The following is a 22578-nucleotide window of genomic DNA, read 5'->3' on the forward strand; positions in this document are numbered from 1 at the left end:
TCGCAATCTGGGACCCCTTGGGGGATGTCAGAGAGCCAGTTTTAGCCTGATCCCGCAGGCCAGACCTCTAGTTCTAATATAAAAAAGAATCAATATAGTTGCTCTTCAACTTACAATGAGGTTGCATCCCAATAATCCCACCTTAAATTGAAAATATTGTGAGTCAAAAATGCCTTTTATACACCTAATCTACTGAACATCATAGCTTAACATAGCTTGCCTTGAATGTGCTCAGAATACTCACAATAGTCTATAGTTGGGCAATTATCTTGAGTTTCATCCCAAGGGTGATTTTTTCCTCTTTTCATCATAAATAGAATACAAAGATGGATGTTTCATAGACGTGATAGGATATGAAAATACAAATATAATATTCAAAAAATGCTGGTAGCACAGTTTCCTGTAGAGTATCAATTGTTTAACCTCATGATCACATGGCTTACTTGGAGCTGTGGATCACTCCTTTTGCCCAGGATCACGAGTGTATCATGCTGTGTATCTAGCCCAGGAAAATATCAAAATTCAAAATATCAAGTACAATTTCTACTAAATGTGTATTGTTTTTGCAACATCATAAAGTTGAAAAATTCTAAGGTGAATCACAATAAGTCAGAGACCTTCTGTATTATCAAAGATAAGAGAGCTAATAAGTAGGTCCCAAGTAAAAGGTTGTGTTGCTGAATAAAAGGGTTGTGTGAGGGATGACAGTCCACCAGAGTATTTCCTAAGAATCTCTGCTTAGCTTCAATAATTTAGGGATGTTTATCTTCTCTTATAAAAGAAGAATAGGGAGAAAATATAAGTGGAAAAATATAGACTGAATTTGGAACCTAAAATGACTGCATGTATTTGCTATGATTACAAGATTAATATATAGATACAATAGTAGATGATAGATAGATAGATAGATAGATAGATAGATAGATAGATAGATAATTGCTGAAATACTTGGAACTTTTTTCTTCATAGTCATTAATAAATAAGCTTGAAGAATTTCCAAAACAAATTTTCTTGTTGATATAATTATTATCATTTTATCAAGTGACAAATGAACAATCTTAGAAATCATGGAGGTTAATGTTACAGAAAACAAAGGATGAAAGTTTCAAATAAAAGGGAGTAATGAGTCAAATGCTGTAGAAAGTTTAGGTAAAATGAAAATTGGTGGGGGGGAAAAGTTCATCAGCCGGGTCAGTTTAATGAAATTACATTTTTTTTTACAATGATAATATTTTTTATTTCATTTTTGAAAATGTTTCTTTTTTTCTTTATTGATTAAGGTATTATATATATGCCCTTCTCCCAACTTCCCCCACATCCCAACCACACTCATGCCCTCACCCCCCTGGTGTCTGTATCCATTGGTTAGGCTTATATGCATGCATACAAGTCCTTTGGTTGATCTCTCCCCCTCACTGCCCCTCTCCTACCTTCCCTCTGAAGTTTGACAGTCTGATCAATGCTCCTCTGTCTCTGGATCTAAGGACAAAAAAAGTAATATGCATTTTTACATGTTAACATAAAAAATCATTCTAAGTTAGTCAATAAAGCCCTGGCATCTCTCAGGCCTTCCTGCAACATTCCTACAGCTGTCATCATATAACATTATAAACAATGTGTGCAAAATTGCATTTTTTTAGAGAATACCCTGGGATAGCATGTAATATCTTAAAAGGCCTCTGCATTTATTATATGTGAGAATTGATCTTTGTGATGTCTGTGATATTCTTAAGGAAAGTTTAATGATTTATATTGTTTCTTAACTTTATTATATAAAATCTTACTACATATGCTATACAGAAATAACAAATCTAATTTTTTGCACAAAAATTAGTTAATACTTTTAACAAAAAAAAAATTGTTGCTTGTGATCAATTAGCAGTGTAGAACTTCAAGAGTTTCCCCTGTTGGTTAGCTACCACAAATCTATGTTTTCCCTTCTGCTTTCTAAAATCACCGAGATTTATTCACTATCCACCCCGTGCCCTACATGCATAAGGGAGAAAGGATGCCATTTGAAACAATAGATGGTAGATCACGATGATTCTAAGACAATCATGGCGATCCCACTGCACTTTGAAGTAATTGATTTAGGGCTGGGTATGTGATTTTGTTCAATAAGACATAAGGACATCTCTGACAAGATGCCTCTAAAAGGAGTCCTCACTCCTAACGAAAGAGACAGCACTTCTTGTTTAATTTGGCTATTATCTTATTAAGTGTGACATCAGCAAATGTCACATAAAAACTTCCACATTATTTAACCCAATTTCAGATGGACTTTTATTATACGTATTTTTAAAAATCTTTATTTTTGAAAGTATTACATATGTTCCCTTTTCTTTGACCTTTATATTTCAGTGAAAAGGCTACTCAAATTGCAAGCACTCTAGAGAATAAATTTAAGTTAGCTGAAGCAGAAAAATTGAATGATGGAAGTGAACATTAGCTATAATTAGGAATTTAAAGCACACTTGGAAAATTCAGTAAAGCTAACATTTCTAAGTGTTTATGTCATTTTAGTTTCTTAACAGTTAAGAAATCATAGCTCTGGCCGGTGTGGCTCAGTTGGCTGGGTGTCTTCAGTGCACTGAAAGATTCAATGCTTGGTCAGGGCGCATGCCCGGGTTGCAGACTCCATCCCTGGTAGGTGGTATGCAGGGGGCAGCTGTTCTGTTCTCATACTGACATTTCTCTCTCCCTCCTTCTATCTCTAAAGAGCAATACATTTTTTTAAAGGAACTCTAGGAATACCTGTATCATGGTATGGTGATGGCAGCATTATTTATTTATTTATTTATTTATTTATTTATTTATTTATTTATATTCATTGATTAATGAATCTTTTTTTTTTAAATATATTTTATTGATTTTTCACAGAGAGGAAGGGAGAGAGATAGAGAGTCAGAAACATCGATGAGAGAGAAACATAGATCAGCCGCCTCCTGCACATCTCCCAGTGGGGATGTGCCCGCAACCCAGGTACATGCCCTTGACCGGAATCGAACCTGGGACCCTTCAGTCCGCAGGCCGACGCTCTATCCACTGAGCCAAACCGGTTTCGGCGATTAATGAATCTTGATTAAGATTCATTTTAGCCCAATAGAGTATATCAAAGATTAAATTTAGCACTCAGAATTTAGACAACACTTTCCTAGCATTCAGAAACCTATAGTCTATTTGGAAAAATACGTAAACCATTCGTTTAGCACAATAACAAACAAAATGCCACCAGATCGTAATTACTGAAAATTGTGTCATTGGCTGTAGATAGTATGAGAGTACAGGGCCATCCATCAGAGATAGAGAAATCTGTGCAAGTGCCATGTTGGGGTGGATGTTAAACCTTAGAGAGTGCAGAACTGATTATGAATTGTAATACAGAGTATGAAGGTGGAAAAATCAGAGCACTGTGGTATCACATGGTACAAAGTGCTTCTTGTCAGTTTCTACAAATAAAATCAGTATTCTTCCATTCGTACAGACTGGAAGTTCCTTCCCTCTTTTCTTGGTTTTCCACAGTCAGTTGACTGAGTTGTGTCAGTTCTTCTTCTATGGAGTCTCATTCTTCCTCTCTGTTCCTACCACATAAAATACTTTGACTACAGAAACCTCCTAGCTGGACTTTTGCCTCCAGTCTGTATGCTTTCTGTCCTTCTGATTACTCGCAAAATTATATTTCCTAAATATTGATATCAGGTTATTTCTTTCCTTCTTAAAACCTCCTATAAACAAACCCCTATTGCCCGCAGGAAAGGATATAGAGATGAAAAGTATTATTGTTTCTATTAAAGCCTATAGCCTGGTAGCAGCTCACAGAAAAACACAAACATATGTTTAATAAATTAGCAAAGTGTTTTTGACCTAAACTTGTTCTTAGTAGAAAATAGCTTTGTGATAGATCCATATATACTCATTTTTCAGACAAAACTACTAACTTTTTCTGCCCAAACTTCCTTGTACTTCTTCATTACCACACCTTCTCATGGGACATTTCTCCTCTCTTAAAGAAGCATTCTAACCAATTCATTCATTAATATTTAAATATTCAAGGTTTATTTAGAGTTTATTTTTCTTCTCAGTTTATAGATTCTTAATCTAAAAGTATATTCGACAAGCCTCTTTCCAACCTCTTCCTAACTTATTTCTAACCAGTCTTTGCGCTAGAGATCATTGTATTTTAGAGAACACCTTTTTCTCTTTATAAATGGTTTGAATTATCAGTATAGACTTGCTTAAATGCAACCAAAATTTTATTATCTATAATATGAATAAATAAAAGTAATGCATCTGTAGTTGAGTTTAAGAAAACACAGGGCACAGAAGATGAAAGAATTAATAAGTTGGAAAATAAAACAATAGAAAATATCTAGATTGAAGGCTAGAAGTGGAAATATAGAGAATTCAAAAGAGAATGTAAAAAATATGGATGAAATGAGAAGGTCTGACATATTTATAATTAGAATCCCAGTAGCTAAGGAAGGGCAATGGAGTTGAAGCAGTATTCTTTTTTTTTAAATATTTTTTTACTAATTTTTTACAGAGAGGAAGGGAGAGGGATAGAGAGTCAGAAACATCGATGAGAGAGAAACATCAATCAGCTGCCTCCTACACGCCCCCCACTGGGGATGTGCCCACAACCAAGGTACATGCCCTTGACCGGAATCGTACCTGGGAGGACCCTTCAGTGTGCAGGCCGACGCTCTATCCACTGAGCCAAACCAGTTAGGCTGAAGCAGTATTCTTGTTGTTGAACTTCTACAAATCCAAAATACAATAAATACAAAGAAAACCAGACCTAAACATCATAGCCAATTTTATGAAAACCAAAAGCAACGAGAACAATCTTAAAGATATTAGAGCAAAAGGACATGCTACCTTCAAAAGAGAAACAGTAAGTATAAAATTTACTTCTCAGTGAAATGATGGAATCCAGAAGACAATTTAAAAATGTCTTTACAGAACTGAAAGCAACAACAAAAAACCTTGCAAATTTAGCCTTCTTTGCTCAGTGAAAATAGTATTCAAAATTAAAGTAAAAACTAAAGATATTTCCTGACATATAAAATTCACACATGAATGTTCAACATCATTATTCACAATAGCCAAAAAGTAGAAAGAACCCAAATGCTCACTATAGGTAACTGATGAATAAATAAACAAAATGCAATATAACCATAAAATGAAATATTATTCAGCTATACAAAGAAATGACAATACAAAATTAAAATGAAATTATGTATACTTCATACATGAATGAACCTTGAAAACATTATGCTGAGTGAGTCCAATTATACAAAATGTTTGAAATAGTCAATAAAGACAAAAAAATTTATTAGTGGCTGTTTAGATTTGGGTGGTTGTGGATATGGAGTGATTGCTAAAGGACACAGGCTTCTTTGAGGGGAATGAACTGTCATACGCAATTAGACGATAGATAGACAATTCTGCGAATATATTACTAATAGTAATTGAATTATATTTCAATACAGCTGAAAAAAACAAATATGAAATGTAAAAGGGGCAGGAAAAACTAAAAACAAGTAATAGAATTTTAACACAATTTCCTCAAATTTATGTAAACATGAAACCTTTCTCCAAAATTTATTAATGAGCTCCATAATTGGGATTTTTGTAGAATATGCTTTGGAAAACTGTTCTAGCTACTTCATTGCTTGCCAATCTCCCCCCCCCCCAGCTTTATTTAGGTACTAGAGGCCCAGTGCACAAATTTGTGCATGGGTGGGGTCCCTCAGGGTGGCCTGTGGAGATCGGGTCCCAGCTTGCACCCCCACCCACGCAGCCCCAGCTTGCGGCCCACAGCCTTGCAGCCCCACCTGACACCCCACCTTGGCCTGGCCCACCCACTCACCTACTCCACCATCCCACCTTCAGGGCAGTCAATCGGGCTGGGGCACCACCCAGCTCCCTCAGTGCCTGGGAGCCGGCTGGTGGCCCCATCCCCCACCACCCCCGCTGGTTGCCGTCTGCAGGGCGATCAGTGGGGCAATCGGACCCGCTTGCACCAGCCTTGGCCTGGTGCCGCCCACTCACCTACTCCACCATCCCACCAAGGTTCCGTTCTCGTTGGAGCCCATAAGGGCCGGCAGTGCCTCCACTGCCGCCTGCTGCCAGTGTCGCACTGCCCCCTAGCAAGCAGTTGAACTCCTGGTCTTCCAGTGGAACAACTGTCGGAGGGGACAATTTGCATATTAGGCTTTTATTATATAGGATAGTTTATTACTATTTTTCTAATATGTATTTTTTGTTAAAGAAATATATTTGACATATAAGAGTGTGTGAATTTAAGGTGTACAACATGTGAATTTGATACTCATATATGATTGTCATTGTATAATTACTATACAAAAATTGCACATATTTAAGTATACATTTTGATGAGTTGGGGTGTGTGCATACACCTTTAGTACCGTCACCACAATCAAGGCACTGAACATGCCTATCATCTTCAAAAGACTTCTTGTGTCCCTGGCCTCTTTTTTTGGTGATAAGGACACTTAATATAAGAATTAGCCTAGGTAGCAGCCCCAGGCCTGGCTCAGCTGCTGGGAGGACGAGTAGGGACCCTGCTCAGGCCCCAACTGGAAGGGGGCACCTCTGCCAGGGGTACGGCTTCAGCCTCTCACACCACAGAGGTCATCCTGCAGCCACGGGTGGAAGGAGCCACGGGTGGAAGGAGCCACGGGTGGAAGGAGCCGCGGGTGGAAGGAGCCGTGGGTGGAAGGTACCGTGGGTGGAAGGAGCACAGTGGGAGGAGCCGCTGGCCGGGAGAACCCCGCGTCTACAAACTGGGCAAGGACATGAAGCACTGGCCCCAAGGACGACCTGGAGCTCACCCTCACACAGTCGGTGGAGGCGCTTGCAGTCCGCGTGACCTGGTTTTAGTGAAGAAATCTATGGGCCTAATCCATTCCTTCCTCAAGGACTGGCTGTAAAGGCATCCCCCCAAAACAAGATTTGTTTGAAGAGGAGAAATTGCTAAGACAAGAAGGAAAATTAGAAAAGATTCAGACTAAGGCCGGTGAGGCGACAGGGAAATTTCTGAAAAGCTGTCACCTGGAGGTGGGTATGGAGAACAATGTCAAATGGGAGCTAAACCCTGAAATAGTTGCCGGCCACTTTCTAACATTTTCTAAAAAGTCTTGGTGGTGTGGTATCCCCCACAGGCAGTGAAGAGCCCATCACAGGATGGGCGAGTGTTGGTGTGAGGAGAGGGGAAATGGCTTGACACTGTCAGGTTAGCTGTGTCTGCAGTGAACTGTGAGGCTCCAGACCAAGAGATAGAGTACTGGCTGGTCCAGCAAGCCCAGGAAATGGCCCCACCAGCTCCAGACGGTCTGAACCTGCTCTCCCTCAGAAGTGGGGAGCAGAATCCGAGGCACAGTGAGCAAAGACAGCCAGCTCGACCAAACATGGAATTTTAGAGACTGTATGGGGACATCGCACTAAACTGCATATACATGTTGAATTCTCCGTATTTGTCATCTCCATCTTCAACTGTTATTACATCTGGCCTTATGGGGGCAGTCCTGCTCAAGAACTGCCAAGTCGTAGATATGCTAAGATGAATGTTAATAGATCCAAAACAGCCTAGGTCCTATTTCCTCTTCCTCCGCTGGAATTCTTTGGAATAAATGGAAGAGCTAGCCCTTGTCTCTAGTGCTTGCCATGTCCTCATCATCCAAATTGAGCATTTTGTCTCAAAGATAAATAAAGAGTTTGTGTTCTTAAAAAAAAAAAATAGCCTCTTTAGTTTTTAATTGCCCAACATTATATTGTCAAACATAGGCACTACATTGCACAGCAGGTCTTTAGGTCTTTAGGTCTTATTCTTCTCATACACCTGTAACTTTACACACATTGAAGGATTCCCCAACTTGTTATACTTGCTGCATTCCAGACTTCTCCCCAGGAGAGCAAGGGGCTCACTTAAGTCAACCCCTGAAGGTTCTAGAGCTGAGCTTGCTGCGGGAAGACTGTGCTTGATTGCATTGTGTATCTCATCAGAGAGAGCATGCTGTTTGTTTCTGCCATGGGCTGATTTGAAGATAGACTCTGAATACCGGGGTAGATGTATAGTATGGTTTATAACATCTAGGAGTAACAGGCTCTCTATTTTATGCTGTGTTAAATTTGTAGAAACTCTGTGCCCTAGAGAAAGCAAGTTTCCTTTCATCCAGAGCTCATAGGCTGGAGGAAAAAATAAAGCTGTTTGTTGCTGTGATTGTCTGGGTTTAGGTTATTACTTACGGGAGCACAAGCAGCAGAGGAGGAAGATGGGAAGGGGAAGCTGGCCGAAAACACCAGCAAGACACCCCAGTTCCCTTAACCGCCAAATTACCTGGGTTCACAAAAGTGACATCATAATGCAGATTTCTGTGCTATAAAAAGGTGGCCAGCAGCTTAAACAGTCTTTAAATCAGTCCATACTGCATAATAAGAATGTATCTAAAATAAAATAATGTCAAGTATATTTTATAATAATAATTTAAAATCAAAATTATTTTGTTGGAGGATGTAAAAATTTTTAAATGTTGACTTTGGTGAAATTATTTTCTTATGATACAATTTTAATTGATAGGAAGAAAATCTTGAAAGTTAACGATTAAGGCATGCCACTGTTATGATATCTCAATCAAAATATGATACAATAGAGGGCTATTGCTTTCCTCTGCCCAGAAAAGATGCAGTGTTCTATTTTTTTCCTTAGGAATTATCTTAATATCTACCATTAAGGTAATTAATGGATGTTAAACAGTATCAAAAATAAGTTGTGTTCATGATTAAAATAAACTCTTTTAATGCAAAGTGAAGAAAGAAATAGTGCAGACTGTGGGAGGTGGTGAACTGGAAGCTGAGATAGGGTATTTCCCATTTCTATTTTTCTAAAGTTAAATTTGGAACTCAGATATGTATAGTGACCTCGAAAATTTCAGTACCGTGGTGACCTCTGTTCATTTTGGGATAAAAATTTCTTCTAATGGTTCTTTTCCTGCAACGCTGAGGTTAATGTAAGTGTAGCAATCGAAAACAGTGAACTTTGAAATAAAGAAATAGAACTGCCAGGAACTTCCCATCAAAGTGGTTAAAAGTGAGGCCAGCTGTAAAGGGGCAGCACAGTGGCCTAGTCATGAGCGACCAAAAGAGAATCCACCCACGAATAACAGCATTTACTTCATTTCAAACAGCAACAGTTTCTTTCATAAGTGACACACTTTCCTGAGAAGAGCACCTTTGAATGTGAATTTATATAACTGGTGACCTAAGCTGAAATGCTTTACCCTACCTACATGCCCACTTTAACATTTTCAGGGGAAATATTTAAAAACATGCATCCTCTCTTTCCTAAATATAAGAATTATTGATCTTTTATTAAGAGTGAAAACGCTGAGATTTTGAAAACCAAACCATAGAAGTAAGTTAGCCCGTTTTAAAAAAGCAAGTAATTGTTCTTGAACAAACAGAGGCAATGGGCAAATTTAGAGCACTAAGCAGTAAAGAGGTTGATTTTCTGGATGCTTTTCATTGCATTAACAATTGCTAGATGTCCAAACTTGGGAGTTTCTGGGGGGAGGGGGGGGGAACAGTAGAAGCAGATTAAATGTCTCCTTTCATTTTTTATAACTTCTGCGTTCCCAGAATTTGAGGGACAAGTTGGGTGATGACTACAAATTTGTCACAAAAGTCTTATCTTGCATTATAATTTAGAGAATTGGAGGTCATACCACTGTGGGTCAGAGAACACTTTAGCAGAGAAATTTTGTCAGAATTCACTTCCACCGCCTCTTTTCCTCACTACTCTTGTGTGCGTGACTTCCTTTCTTGGAATCTTGGGACAATTTTATGAGGTGGAACACATACAAAAAGGAAAATTAATTATTAGAATAATTTTAGGACAAAGACATTCTATAATTAGATTACATATACATCTATGTGTGTTTTTGAAATTATGTGTTAATATTTTAAAGTATTATTTACTTGTATGTCTTGTTTACAAAACTACTAAACAAATAAGAGGCAAATCTGACAATAAATTAGGTAAGCTAACTATCATACTTAAATATAATGACTAATTCTGCACCAAAAGGCTTTCTCAGGACCTAAAAAGATTACTGTAGGAACGTTTATTAAAAAAAAACAAAAAAAAAGAAAGAACCCAGCCAGCATGGCTCAGTGGTTGAGCATTGACCTCTGAACCAGGAGGTCAAGGTTCAGTTTTCGGTCAGGGCACATGCCTGGGTTGTGGTTTCATCCACACTGTGGGGCATACACGAGGCAGCTGATCAAAGATTCTCTTCATCATTGACGTTTCTATCTCTCTCTCCCTCTCCCTTCATCTCTCAAATCAATAAAAAATACATTTAAAAAGAAGAAAGAATCAGATATAATGTTTATTAATTGATAAAAATATAAAAACATTAAAGTAACAAATTTCTTATTTATATGGCTTTTTAACAAAAGACATTATAAAACATTCATTTAAACAATCTCAAATCAAATAGTGCTTATTTCACAATTTCATGGCACATCAGTTCTGGTGAAGGCTCAAAACACAAATTGAAATGCTATGCAAGACACAAAACCACAGAATTTATGTAAATATAAAAATGCACTTGCATCTTTTAAAACTGCAACCCTAGCCAGTTTGGCTCAGGGATAGAGCATCGTCACTTGTACTAAAAGTTTCCTGGTTTGAATCCAGGCAAGGGCACATACCTTGGTTGCAGGCTCAATCCCCGGCCCCAGTAGGGGTGTGCCGAAAACCATTTACTGTCTTCACTAGCTGAGTATAGACAGAGACCCCCAAAAGCTAGTAACATTTGAAAGCCCTAGCAAAGGTCAGGGCTGTGTACCACCCAGTTAATCTAAGTACTACCCAGTCAATCTAGATAATGATAGCTGAAGCAACCTCCCTACCTTTAATCATGTAAATTGCCTAAGGGTGATGTTATGACCTAATCTGTGTGTCATTGAAACCTCCTTACCCTAGGGCTACCCCAGACCAAATAAAAGGTTGGAGCAGCCAGAGCATCGGGGGAAGTCCTTCGGGACTTGCCCGCCTGGTCCCCCAATATTGAAAAATTATCTCGTGTCTTTTTCTCTCATTTGTTGTGCTGCTCCTCTTTCAGATACCGAACCCTACTCCACAGAGAACGTGGAGGGAGTCTTACTCCACAGGGGTGCTTGCTAGAAACAGCCTATTAATGTGTCCCTCTCACATTGACATTTCTCTCTCTTCTCTCACCCTCCCTTCCACTCTCTCTAAAATAAAATCAATGGAAAAAATATCCTTGGGTGAGGATTAACAAAAAACAAGTAATAAAAGTAAAATAAAATAAAAGCGTTTGACCAACCAAAAAAAGGTTATAAACTCAGGACAAATCTGAGTCATTGATGTTTTGCATAGTCTATTTTGGGACATAGCACTATGCATAACACTGCAGCAAAAAATGAATAATTTCTCTATTGATCACTTACATATTCAAAAGAATATACACTTACCTTCTCTGCAGCTATTTGTTTGCAATAATCACCCTAGTCATTAAAGCAACACTCCCAGGACTCACAGGAATACGTTTCCCACAACATGGAAGCATTATTTCATCCTGAGTAAGCAACTATAAAATAATGTAAGAAAGCAAAGACTTGGAACTAAAGGACTTCTGTGTGATCTTGAAAATAAATATAACAAACTTGAGGCAAAATTCCCTCATCTATAAAAATGAAATACCAATATTTATCTCATTGAACATTTATGAAGATTAGGTAAGATAATATAGGTGAACCTACCTTTCAATTTTAAGAACACCGTATAAAGTAATACCAATAATTGTTACAATTACAGTTAAAATAACTCCCTTTAAACCCCAAAGTTCTACCTATGGTGTCAAAATTGCAATCAATAATGTTCATTGGTAATGAGAATAGCACTGAGCAAGTTGTGTCAAATATTACTCAAATTTGATAAGGAAATTGTACAGATTTCTGAGACTTTCTATGGTTATGACCTGTTTAGCTAAAGATCAGAACACAATCTGATTGTAAATTTAAGGGTTACAACTCCCAGTTCAATATACCATCCTGCCAGGTGTCTTTAAAAAATCCATCTTTATTGAGATACCAGTGCCCCAGTGCATGGATTCATGCACATTGAAAGGAAATTAATTAGAAGGTAGCTGGTGGGGCCAGACTGGGTGAGATGGCCAGACACGCCCTGGAGCCAACCTCCCGTGGTTCCTTCCTGGCTGGCTTGCTGCACCTGAGGCGGTGCCGTGGCTTGGAGGCCATCTGTGTAGTGAGCAGGGTCCCTCCAGCAGGTGGGGTCTCTTGTCCTGGCCTGCAGTGATTGAGCTGAAATCGGCTCTCCAAGAAACTTAGGGTTCTGGCATAGGTAAATACAAACAAGACTCGCATCTCCTCTAATCACATCAAAATTGCAACTAAAGTATAGAACAAACATTATTCAGCGTCACCTGAAATCTAGCTGGAATGAAATCCTACGACTGGGGATATTAAAAGAGCCACATGGAGACTGATAGGAGGGGTGAAGATGCAGAAAGTGCTGGTCCCACACTCATCTCTGGTGGCTAAAAATCAGGATGATATCTTGGCTCTGGAGGTCCATTGTGTGGAGCCAGTGGTCTCACCCACACACAAGGCCATCCAGCCCAATGTTCCAGTGGCAGGAGGAAAAATCCCCATAACTTCTGGCTATAAAAACCAATGCGAATTGTGGCTGAGTGAGTTGGAGGCTGCTAGAGTCCTAGGCATTTCTATTAAAGGGCCCCCACACAAACTTCCTCAAATTCACTGGCTCTGAGCTCCAGCATTGGGGCAGCAGCTCAACAGATGAGAAGGAACTGAGTAATCTGGCAATGAGATGAAAATTGGGAGAGGGGGCAGTTTTCTCCCAGACAGAAGTGCTGGCAGAGCCCATTGTTCCTTTTCTAGGCCCTCTCCCCACAGAGCAAACAGACTGATGCTGTATCTAACTCTCCATCAACCTGGCTAACACTATTGACCCCACCCTGGTGATTCCCTCAGACCTGCCCCACCCACCTTCAGGACCCACCCAATCTATTTCCAGTGGCTTTTCCATCAAATGGCGGTCTTGGCTCATGCTTCAGACTTTTCTAAACTATCTCAAACAAGCAGCATCTGGCCTCAAAGTGGCCCATACATCTTGTGAAGTGGCCCCAGGATTGGCATTAGCAGCAGCGTGTCTTTGTTCTCATCTTGGCCTCTCCTGGGCACATCTAAGCCCAGTACATGTAGCAGCCATCTGCAGATCACTTTATAGCTCGTTCCTGGTGTCCCTGTGCAGAGCACAAGTAGAAACTAATCTTAGCCTATACTTCCCTGGAGGCTCCAGAGCCAGTGCAAGTGCTGGACAGCTTCCAACCATGTTGAAGCAACACACAACATCCTTCCACAGCAGCACACTCAAGGGACAAACTCACAGGCACCAATGCCTTCCTGAAGTAAGTCCAGATCCCTGGGGTCAGCCCCTGCACTGTTGATCTTCCATGATGGTTTCAGCCAGTTTTGCAGGCAGTCAGCCTTGGGATAAATCCCTCCAATTGAGGTGCCAACAGCAATAAAGCCTCAACAGCAATATGAGGAAGGACATGGCCTACACAGGGGTTACACATGAAGTGCCAGGTTCTGGTGCTCCAGGGGTCTGTGCCACAAAACACCTATGATATAAGCCACTCTACCAAGCATGGGAGACATAGCAGCTCTACCTAATACATAGAAACAAACACAGGGGAGCAGCCAATGAGGAGACAAAGAAACATCTCCCACATGAAAGAACAGGATGAATCTAAAAAAACAAAAACAAAAACCAACAACAACAAAAAACTAAACAAAATGGAGACAAGCAATCTACCTGATGCAGAGTTCAAAGCACTGGTTACAAGGATGTTCAATAAACTTAGGGGAGGAATAGAGGAATTTAGTGTGAACTTCAACAAAGAGATAGGAAACTAAAAACACAACTATATAACATAGAAAAGAACCAGTCAGAAATAAAGAATACACTAACTGAAATGAAGAATACATTACAGGTAATCAACAGTGGAGTAGATGAAGCAGAGGATCAGAGATTTGGAAGATAAGGAAGCAAAAAACACTCAATCAGAACAGCAAGAGGAAAAGGGAATTAAAAAAATTAGGATAGTATAAGCAGTCTCTGCAACAACTTTCAAGCATACCACCATTCATATTATGGAGATACTGGAAGCAGGAGAGAGTAAGGAATTGAAATCCTATGTGAAAAAATAATGATGAAATATTTTCCTGACCTGGAATGGAAATAGACATATAAGTCCAGGAAGCATAGAGAGTCCCAAACAAAATGAACCTAAAGAGGCCTACACCAAGACACATCAATATCAAAATGCCAAAGGTTAAAGACAAAGACAGAATCTTAAAAGCAGCAAGAATAAAATAGTGAGTTACCTACAAGAGAGATCCCATAAGACTGCCAGCTAATTTCTCAGCAGCAACTTTTCAGGCCAGAAGGGATTGGCAAGAAATAGTCAAAGTGATGAAAAGCAAGACCTACAACCAAGGTCACTCTACCCAGACAACTATCATTTAGAATCCAAGGACAGATAAATAGCTTCTCAGACAAGAAAAGATAAAGGAGTTCACACCACCAAATAGTATTACAAGAAATGTTAAAGGGTCTCAAAGAAGATGAAGAAGAAAGAAGACAAAGAAGACGAAGAAGAAGAATAAGACAAGGAAGAAGAAGAAGAAGAAGAAGAAGAAGAAGAAGAAGAAGAAGAAGAAGAAGAAGAAGAAGAAGAAGAAGAAGAAGAAGAGAAACAAAATAAAATATGAATAATAAAATGGCAATAAGTAACTATCAATCAACCATTACTTTGAATGCAAATGGGTTAAACACTTCAATCAAAAGACATCTGGAGACTGAATGAATAACAGAACAAGATCCTTACATATGCTGTCTACAAGAGACTTACTTCAGATCAAAACACACACACAGGCCCTAGTTGTTTGGCTCAGTGGATACAGTGTCGGCCTGTGGACTAAAGGGTCCTGGGTTCAAGTCCAGTTGAGGGCACTTACCCGGGTTGTGGTCTCAACCCCCCAGTAGGGGGCATGCAGGAGGCAGCCAATCAATGATTCTCTCTCATCATTGATGTTTCTATCTCTCTCTCCCTCTCCTTTCCTCTCTGAAATCAATAAAAAAAATATTTTTTAAAAAAGACATACACAGACCGAAAGTAAAGGGATGGAAAAAGATATTTCATGATACATGGGAACAAAGAAACAAACAAAAGTTGGGGTAGCAATACTTATATCAGATAAAACAGACTTAAAACAAAAGCTATATAACAAGAGACAAAGAAGAATCCAGCAATTCTGCTGGTCATTTATCTGAAGAAATCTAAAACACTAACTGCATCAGAAAGACATATACATTCATATGATTATTTCAGCATTATTTACAATAGCCAATATTTGGAAGCAATCTAAGTTTCCATCCACAGATGAATGGAAAAAGAAGTGATGTTATATACAATGGAATATGACTCAGAAAAAAAAAAGTCAAATAAAAAAACACAAACAAAAATAGAATGAAATCTTGCCATCTGCAACAACATGAATGGACCTAGAGCAGTGGTTCCCAACCTTCCTAATGTCGCAACCCTTTAATACAGTTCCTCATGTTGTGGTGACCCCCAACTATAAAATTATTTTCGTTGCTACTTCATAGCTGTAATTTTGCTACTGTTATGAATCATAATGTAAATATCTGATATGCAGGATGTATTTTCATTGTTACAAATTGAACATAATTAAAGCATAGTGATTAATCACAAAAACAGTATGTAATTATATATGTGTTTTTCGATGGTCTTAGGCGACCCCTGTGAAAGGGTCGTTCGACCCCCAAAGGGGTCGCGACCCACAGGTTGGCGACCCACAGGTTGAGAACTGCTGACCTAGAGGGTATTGAGCTGAGTGAAATAAGTCAGACAGAATAAGAAAATTACCATATGATTTCCCTTATACATAAAAACTAAACAACAACATAAATGAACAAACAGAACAGAAATAGAGAACATTTTGACAATTGCCAGATTTAAGGTGTGTTCAGGGGAACGGTGAAAAACATGATGGATTAAGAAGTAAAAATTGGTAGTTACAGAATTGTCATGGGATGTAAAGTCCAGCATGGGGGATATAGTCATTAATAATATAACTATGTATGGTGTCAGATGGGTATTAGATTTATGGGGGTTATCATTTAGTAAGTTATACAATGTTTAATCACTAGCTTGTAACTGAAATTAATATGTCAACTACAATTGAAAAATTTTAAAAATATATTTCTAAAAAGAGAAATGTAAGTAAATAAATTTCTGATGTTTAAGCCAAATAAAAAGAAATTTAGTACCTGTAAATACTTTTTATTTCAACATCTACTTCAATCCTTTGAAAATGAATTAGTTACTGTGTTGTCTGTTAAGATATTTTGCCTGGCCAGTATGGCTCAGAGGTTGAGCAATGACTTATGAACCAGGAGGTCACTGTTCAGTTCCTAATCAGGGCACATGCCTAGGTTCCAGGCTCAACCCACAGGCTCTCTCTCTTTCTCTTCCTCTCTAAAATCAATAAAAAATATATTAAAAAGAAAGAAGACAATCTGATTTTTTTTCTATATCCATGGGTTATGCATATACGCATGCAAGTTCTTTGGTTGATCTCTTCCCACCTACTCACTCATCCCCACCTTCCCTATGACTTATCCTATGTAATAAAAGGCTAATATGCAAATCGACCAAACTGGAATAACTGGTCGCTATGATGTGCACTGGCCACCAGGGAGCAGATGCTCAATGCAGAAGCTGCTCCCTGGTGGTCAGTGCACTCCCATAGGGAGAGCGCTGCTCAGCCAGAAGCCGGGCTCAAGGCTCATGAGCACAGCAGCACTGGTGGGAGCCTCTCCTGCCTCCACGGCAACACTAAGGATTTCCAACTGATGGCTTAGGCCAGCCGTGGGCAAACTACGGCCCACAGGCCAGATCCGGCCAGTTTGAAATGAATAACACTAAAAATAAAAAAAAAGACCGTACCCTTTTATGTAATGATGTTTACTTTGAATTTATATTAGTTCACACAAACACTCCATCCATGCTTTTGTTCCGGCCCTCCGGTCCAGTTTAAGAACCCATTGTGGCCCCTCGAGTCAAAAAGTTTGCCCACCCCTGGCTTAGGCCCTCTCCCTAAGCAATACAGTGCACAAATCTCATGCACCGGGCCCCTAGTTTTTAATATTATTTAAAATAGGAGAATTGTAACAAATATTTGTAACAAGGTAAGTACTAATTAAAAGTTGTTTTATGCCACATAAATATTTGCTGGTTATCTGGGCCAAATACTTAAAGCTGATGATTACATATTTGCCTTCTTCAAAAATAAAAGTATTTAATTTTATTTAGCTTTTTACAGAGTAATCAGTGATTGCAAATGGTGTGGCACTTGATTGTTTAAGAAAACTAAACAATTAAATAAATATTACTTATAAAATATATCAGCACATAGGTATTTTTGATAAGAAATTTAGAACAAATAACATTTTAACAGCATTTCTATTTACATAATATTTGCTGAAAAAAATATATCAACCTGCTGGGGCTGACCAGCAGCCCCTGAGTGATGAATGAATGATTATTCTGACACAACTGTTTGCTGTGAAAGAGAGGAGAGAGGACTAAGGGACTGCCTGGCTAAAGGAGCCAGGCAGCCTTGATTGCCTGCCTCATTAGGCTTTTATTGTAGCAGCAGCTTGAGATAAAGTTTATCTTTTAGATATAGTCAGTAGGGTACGCAATTTTGGGAGGACACATGTGTTTGTAATGTTCTTTAAGCAAGGACACCCACAGATTTAGCATAAGGATTCCAGTAAACACCCAGGGGTCTGTATGTGCACAGACTTGTTTGGAAAGGCCAAGGAACAATTAGGGGCACCGCCTTCAGCACTCCCCTAAGTCTGAATTCTGATAAACAGGGCAGGCGGCCCTCCACACACTTCCCGTTTTTTGCTATCTTCCTTACAAACTTTCCAACCAATTTGCATGTGCTCCCCAGCATCAACCTACAAAATTCTCAAGTGTACATTTCAAACAAACTTTTAAAAAATGATCTCATACTATACACAATTACTTCATACAATACAAAATTAACTCAAAATAAAGCATAGACATAATAAAATAAAATAAAATGATAAAATGTCTAGAAGAAATTACAGAAGAAAATGTCTGTAACTTTAGGTTCAGTAATGATTTCTTAGAGATAACAACAATAGCACAATATCAAAGAATATTATAATTGATTACACTTCTTTTAAATTAAAAGTTCTTGTTTTCAAAAGATGCCATTAAGAAAATGAAAAGATAAATTACAGACTTGGATAAAATATTTTCAAGTCACCTACCTTTTATAATACTTGTATATAGCCCTAGCCATCTTGGCTCATTGGATAGCACATCAGCCTGCAGACTGAAGGGTCCCAGGTTTGATTCCAGTCAAGGGCATGTGGCAGGGCTCATGCAGGAGGCAACCAATCAATGTGTTTCTCTCACATCAATATTTCTCTCTTTCTTTCGTTCTATCTTCCACTCTCTAAAGATCAATGGAAAAATATCCTCAGATGAGGATTAAAAATAACAACAAACAAGCAAATAAAATACTTATATACAGACAACAATGCAAAACGAAGACAACAATCCAATTTTTTAAATTGAAAAACGTTTTAAATAGACATTTTATAAAAATGTATATACACACAGTTAATATAAACATAAAAAGAGGGTCATCATCATTAGACAAATGATAAATTCAATTTGAGAGTATAATGCCTTATCACTAAATGGCTATAATCAAAAGTTTGATAATACCAAGTAGTTACCAAGGATACAGAAAAACTGGAACATTCTTTCCTTACCTGTGAGAATGCAGAATGGAATATCCACTTTTGAAAACAGTTTGTCAGCTTCTTAAAAAGTTAAACATATAAACATATAAAAGTTCAAACTTGTATATGTCTCTACCATTCGAGACAATGTGGTTGGACCTTGAGCACATTATGGTAATTGAATAAAGTAGTGATAAATACTGTATGGTATCACTTATATGTGGAATCTAGAAAAGTCAAACTTGTGAAAAACAGAGAAAAATGATGGTTTTATCAGAGGATGTGGAGTGAAGGGAAAGGATTGATGTTGCTTAAGGATAAAATTTGCAATGAGTAGTAAGTAAGCCACAGTAATCTAATGCACTATATAATTAATATAGACAATAAATATTATGCTACAATTATGTAATGTAATAAATATTGCTACAAGGGTAATCATTTATGTAAAGTAATACATATTGCTACAATATATAAATAAATCAAAGTAACAAATTTTAAAATTAGAATAAAAGTTTCAAAGACTAAGAAACAAGTTCAACATGAAATTAAAAAACAGAATTCCAATTAAAAACAAGCAAAGAAGCATGGACAAAAGACTTGAACAGACACAGACACACATAAGAAGTTAGGAATCTTGATTCTTGAGGCATATTGACTTTGGTGCTTAAGATCAACAGGGAGGTAGCATATGTGCTCTCCCTTCTTCCTCCCTTTCAGATACAGTTTTTGGGTGTGTGAACTGTAGAACACCAGAGAAAAATTTCCCAGAAGACTTTGACCTCTACCGGCTCCAGCATTGTACATCTTTCAGATATAAAAATCAATCTCAAAATTCATACAATGGCCATGCTCACACGCAGTGTCTATGTGTGTGTACCTATGTATGTAGTAATCTATAATTATCATCTTAAATAAAAACATGCATTCGTGTGTTTCTATGTGGGTTGGGTTAGTAGTATTTTAAACCCTCCAAAGAATGCATTAAAACATTAAATTTTAAATAATACTGTAAATCAAATGTTTGGACTGTAAAAATATGTCATAAACAAAGAATGTGTAAATGATGGTTAGGTCATTAAGTAAGATTAAAGTACCCTGGCTGGTGTGGCTCAGTTGAATGACTGTCATTCCATGCACTAAAATGTTGTGGGTTTGATTCCCAATTCTGGGTCAGGGAGCATTAACAACCATGTTTCTCTCTCTCTCTCTCTCTCTCTCTCTCTCTCTCTCTCTCTCTCTCTCTCTCTCTCTTCCTCTGCCTTCCTCTCACTCTAAAAATCTATTTTTTAAAAAAATCTTTTATAAAATGATTAAAGCAAAGTAAGAAAAAATAAAATTTGTTGAAAACAAAATATATGGCAGATTTTACATACATATAATATTTAATTAGTGCATTTGCTTTCTTACATTTCTACTTTAAAATACACCCAAGCACTATTTCTGTGGGAAAGTACACTGTGAGTATAGTGAAGAAATGTTACTTGGAATACAGAATATGGAAGTCCAGAGTTGGAGAAATGGGAATCTCCTGGGTTCAGGAGTCTACATCTTCAGAATAAAACACAAAAATGGAGAAAAAGCATGAGTCTCTTTTCTTCAGGAAGGTGCAGTCTCAGATTGCTCCCCCATTGACATTTCCTGAGATGGCCTATAGACAGCCTTTGTTTGCAATCAGGTATTTGTATATTCTGAGCTAATTGCAGTTGGAATTTTTCTAAATTCACATGGGACCAAAACCCAAACATTTGAAATTAACTATCTTTTACTACACTTGTGGTAATTTTCTTACAAGTATTTTTGAAAACCTTCTGCCCTTTAATAAATAAAATAAAATACAAATACCTGATTTTCCTATAGAGAATCAAAAGGAACAAAATGGTAAGAGAAAAAAATGGGGTAGATAAGTTGAAAGTAAAATCTTAAAACTTTCAGTATGTTTTAGTCTTAATTTTAGAAGCTATTAGGAACATATAGCCCTGAGAATTTTCAGGAGTTTAGATTACTTTTATTGTATTAACCAGAGTCTGAACAACTAGATGAGATGCTTCTCCATCTGAAATACAATTAGGGTGTAGCTAAGTAGGGAAATATTTTAATCTATAAATTCCTCAGTAACTATTTTCAGCCCGAGTATTTTGAATTTAACTTTTTTTTCCTAATCCTCACCAGAGGATATTTTTTCCATTACTCTTCAGAGAAAGTGGAAAAAAGGAAGTGAGGGAGGGGAAGAGAGACAGGGATGTGAGAGACAAATTGCTTTCTGATGGGGGAGGGTAGGGAGGGGGGTGAAGACTGGTGGTGGGAGTGGTGAAGTGGCAACCTACCTACATGCCTTTGACAAGGAATCAAACCCAAAATAATTCGGTGCAAGGCCGATGCTCTAACCATTGAGTAAAATTGGACCAGGGCTGAATTTGACTTTTTAAACCTTTTTATGAGAATACATGATCTTTTATTGTGATACTAGGGGCCCAGTGCATGAATTCGTGCACCTTGAAGGACCTGTGGGCCAAGAGGCTGCGATGGGCACAGGGGAGGTTCTCAGCCCATCCTCCACTTCCTTGCCTGGCACCTCCCATCACAGCCCCTGGTCTCTTCTCTGCCAGCAGCCCTGCTCCTGCCACTGTCACTCCCACACGCTGATGGCGCTGCCCCACTCATACCCGCTGACAGCGCGGAGTGATTGGGGCCGGCCCCAGCAGTGGATCTGAGCAGGGCCGGGGCCATCAATGGGTGCAAGCAGCGACTGCTGCCCCGATCACCCCTCAGGACCAGAAGGAGGTGGAAAAGCCCTCAGGGGCGATCGGGGCTGGCAGTTGCTGCTTGCACCCCCTGATGGCGCCAAGAAATTGGGACTGACACTGGGCACCAGGAAAGGGTGTGAGTGGGGTCAGCGACGGTAGTGGGTGCAAGTGCCAGGAGGGACCACAGCACGTGGGAGCAAAGAATTTTCAGTAACCACCAGAGGCTTGCCCCAATGACTGCAACCAGTGCTCCATCTTGGGGTCTATTTACATATTAAGGTTTTATATACATAGTAGTGGCCCGATGCACAAAAATTTGTGCACTGGGGTGGGGAGGCCGGGGGGGGATGGGAGAGGAGTGTCCCTCAGCCCAGCCTGCACCCTCTTTAATCTGGGACCCCCGGAAGAATGTCCTACTGCCGGTTTACAGGGTTCGGGCCTAAACTGGCAGTCGGACATCCCTCTCACAATCTGGGACTGCTGGCTCCTAACCACTCACCTGTCTGCCTGCCTGATTGCCCCTAACCACTCTGCCTGCCAGCCTGCTTGCCCCCAACTTCCCCCTGCCGCCAGCCTACTCACCCCCAAATGCCTTCCCACCAGCCTGATCACCCCCAACTGCCCCCCTTACCACTGTGCTGACCCCCAACTACACCCCCTGCCAGCCTGCTCACCCCTCACTGCCCCCCCTGCTGGCCTGCTTGCCCCCAACTACCCCCCTGCTGGCCTGCTCACTCCAAATGACTCCATCTTCTATTCCATTTGTGTCCTTTCCACCCCTAAGTTAATGTCGTGTCCTTAATATGTGGTTATGAGATGTCTCTGTGACTGAGCTGGGAAACCTTTCACGTTTCTCTTTCC

At 39.1% G+C, this 22578-nt stretch overlaps 1 pseudogene; it reads left to right on the forward strand.

Moving 5' to 3' along the window:
- The first annotated feature begins 2027 nt into the window (after window positions 1-2027).
- Window positions 2028-7445, forward strand: LOC132241719 (large ribosomal subunit protein bL9m-like; annotated as a pseudogene).
- Window positions 7446-22578: the final 15133 nt, after the last annotated feature.

Source organism: Myotis daubentonii, chromosome 9 (genome assembly GCF_963259705.1).
Source record: "Myotis daubentonii chromosome 9, mMyoDau2.1, whole genome shotgun sequence".
NCBI classification, from domain to species: Eukaryota; Metazoa; Chordata; class Mammalia; order Chiroptera; family Vespertilionidae; genus Myotis; species Myotis daubentonii.